Source organism: Rhinolophus sinicus, chromosome 15 (assembly GCF_057876585.1).
Source record: "Rhinolophus sinicus isolate RSI-liver-muscle chromosome 15, RSI-T2T, whole genome shotgun sequence".
Taxonomy (NCBI): Eukaryota; Metazoa; Chordata; class Mammalia; order Chiroptera; family Rhinolophidae; genus Rhinolophus; species Rhinolophus sinicus.
Genome location: NC_142515.1, coordinates 108,738,578 through 108,742,248, shown reverse-complemented (window position 1 = coordinate 108,742,248; position 3,671 = coordinate 108,738,578).

Genomic DNA, 3,671 nt, shown 5'->3' with positions numbered 1-3,671 from the left:
GACTGTTTTCTTTAGATTTCTGTCATGGCTCCAGAGGGACTTAAATGCTGACAGGAAGCTATTTGGCTAACGTTTATTAGCCTTTCAGCTTAGCTAAGCAGGCTGAGAGAGCTTAGACATCCAGTGGTAGAGTCTCTACTTCACCATTTACTCCTTCACCTTAGGACATGTCTGGCCCAATCAGTGCCCTCACCTACATGCCTAGATTTTATAAGAAATCAAGACATCTTTTCAGAGACACTTTTCCTTGGGTGGCCTTGTAGAGCTGAACTATGGATCAGGTACATAGTCACTTAATTTTCTATTTGGGAATTTGTGAAAGATACAAAAATTATGAGTTAGACAAAGTATGGACTAAATTAAATTTCTTTTACCCTGGCCAACAGAGAGTCCAAGAATATCAATAAGAAAATAAACATAATTCACTCTTTTTACTGAGTGTGTGGAGCAACACAAACATAGTTACTTTGGTGAAACTAATCAAATGATGAACATTAGAAAAAACTTGCTTATATAATTCCATTGGCTTTATGTATCATGTGTGCTCTGCTTCTACATATGAAAAAGCTACCTGAAATATAGACCATCATAAGGCAAGATTTTTATGAGCATTTTGTTCAGAATTTGGTTATATGCTATTTCAACATTAAATAGCATTAGGAAGGAGTTTAATATGTATATCCAGTAGCTGAATTAGAAATCATCGTTATTCTTAATTTTGTTCTATATTAACCCAAATATCTCCATAACACTATCTAAAAACACATTTATAGGCAGCTTCAACTAATTATTGAATTAGAGAATAACTGTTTAATTAAATAAACATCAGCATCAGTTTGTAGGATTGAGGAGTTTGTTAATGAGAAAGTGAGACTTCCAGAAATTGTTTAAGGATTTAAAAAAATTGCACTTATAAAAGAAGATTACAATGGTATGAAATTATATTTAGTTCAGATTGAGCATGTTGCGGAGATCAGATCTTTTTTGCAATATAAGGCATTGAGAAACAAGTAAATGCAGAGATTAATAAAATGGGGTAAAGGGAAAATTAAAATTTAGCCTTGAGCCAAGAAAACTGTGGTGTGTCAGAAGAATCTTTTATTTTAAGAGTTTTTATATGGAGTGATATTCTTTCCAACTACATGTGAAAATCTCATTGAATACAATATTTTAAACTGGACTGGATTTTGAAGTTTATAAAGCATTTCAATGATCAGAAGTTAGTTCTGTCTTACCTTCTAAGATTTTTCTGCTTTTATTTCTATGATGTGATCATTAAACCAAGAAAATCAAGCACCACATGATGGGCTGCAGGCGTCTTTGGTCCTTAGGGTTATTTCAAGGGTCTATGACTCCTTGAAATGCACACTAAACATTGTCTGTTGATTGAATAAATAATGCATTGCATACACAAATGCACCCTTCTATTTCAAATGCATGAGATTCTGTTTTGATTAACAAAAATTCAGGGTGGTATTTTGTCATTAGACATTTTATCAGTCAACACATACCAAAACATAATTTGACTCCAGTGGGCTCCCAAATTGTTTTAGACCACGTAAAGAAATCTTCACACACGAAATGGCTAGAAACCATGCCTTCAAAGTTAACCATTTCATATCAGTCTATAACCAATGACAATTCACTTAAAAATAACCAGATTTTCAGACTGTATCATTAAATTACCAATCATACTCACCTACATAAAATGGCCCGTGATAGGCATGAAAGATACAAATTGGTACAAGCACCCAGATTTGGTCCAGAACATTTCCAACTCTTAAGTGAACCTGTTTTTCTTGTGCTCAACAAATTTAAAACTCTACTTTCCCTCATAAGTCCTTTCCTCATGGTCGTATTTACTATCATGTTTCATAACATTGGCATTCAACCTACAGCCCAAGCCATTGAGCGATCTTGAATTCTCCTACCCTCTACAATACAAATCCTTCTACGAGTCTATCTTTATTCTTAGAACCACTGCTTCAGTTTCTGCTTTTAATAGGAGCACTGAAACTCCATCCTACCTGTACCTTTACTTCTGGCCTTTCCACACTCTCATGCATACTCCATACTTCACTAAGATAGTGTTACAGTAACCAGATTCAACCCAAAATGGAGTCACTCATGCTAAACTTCACAATAGCAATCTAAAACTCAATTAAGTTTCTACGCTTGGCTCTCCTGGAGAAGGAAGGCCGCAGCCAACGCATTAGCTCTTGCGTGCTCAGCACAAATTACCATACCCAGCTCCAAGGTGTCCCTTAGCTTCATATAAATCAAATAACCCTGTTTTAAGCAATCAACAAGTGCCCACTGTAACTTACTCAATTCCAATTAGCTGTAATTCCCGTGCACAAGAGCCACACGTGGTTAGTGGCTTCCATGCTGGACAAGGCAGTCCTAAGCTTATATGTGCAGAATATTTTGTACAAGATAGGCATGATATGTATATTTTAAAATTAGTGTAACAGGACTTATTCCTATGAACAGTGAAAGGTTTACATTTTCAGTGTTTTCATGATTATTCTTAGTATTTTCTAAGTGCTCATTTGACCGAGCATAGAGGAAAACTAAATGCTGTATTCTCCTAAATGCATATCTTACCTTTATTACTTTTTTTGTGAAGCTGAAGGTTTTGGGAGTGTTAATGGTACCTCGTTGAACTGAAAACTTGTTAAGTTGGATCCCTAGCATGTATTTCTAGCATGTATTTTGGTACCTATTTTTAAGCCTAACTGAGTTGCTATATTAAAGTATTTTTGAATGGTATATAAACATCTTCAGCTTCTTCGTGCTGAGAACCTTGTTACTATTCGATACCAAAATAACAATATTGCTGTTAATCCACCAGAAGTAAGTTGTAAGATACTATGAATCAATTTATTTGCTCAAATAGCAATACCAACCAAAAATCCTTTAACAAATTCATTAGTTTTGATTTATACTTGATGTATAAATGAGTATTTGAATGCATAATATAGAATTTAAGAGGAAATACTGCAGGGATCTATACTGGCAGAAATGTAAGATGTCTTGCAGCTTATTTTATTAAATTCATTGTAAAGTATATTTTTTTAGCCCATTTATTTATGACATTGTAACTCTCATCTCAAAATCTACCCAATTATAATACATCTTTGTTTATTTCACTTCATGTACTCTATTGTTTTCTGCCTTCATCTTTTTCAGTATGAGACACACTTTGATTGAGATAGTTTCAGGAAATCAGTTGTTTTGAAGTTCAATCTCTCTCTCTCTGTCTGTCTGTCTCTCTCTCTCTCCCCCTCCCCCTCCCCCTCCCCTCCCCCTCCCCTCTCCCTCCCCCTCCCCCTCCCCCTTAATATGTTCTAAATTCTGCTGCTCTGATAGTCAATAATGACATCTTTTTTACATTTCATATTTGCAATGATCTTATAAAAACAAGAATATGTATAGTTCTTTCACAAATAACCCTAAATGCAATATAGTTGAAAAATCCATGCTTAAACTTTTGAGATAGTTATGAACCATGCAGAGGCCTGAAGTAAGACAACAGAAGAGGGACAACACAGGCTATAAATGTTTGTGTTCTTGTCCATAACATCCCCCCTGCCTTACTTTCTCAGTTAGTAGGTTGATCAATGTGAATTTGCAGGAAAGGTTTAGGTTACTAGTTTGTTAACAACCAT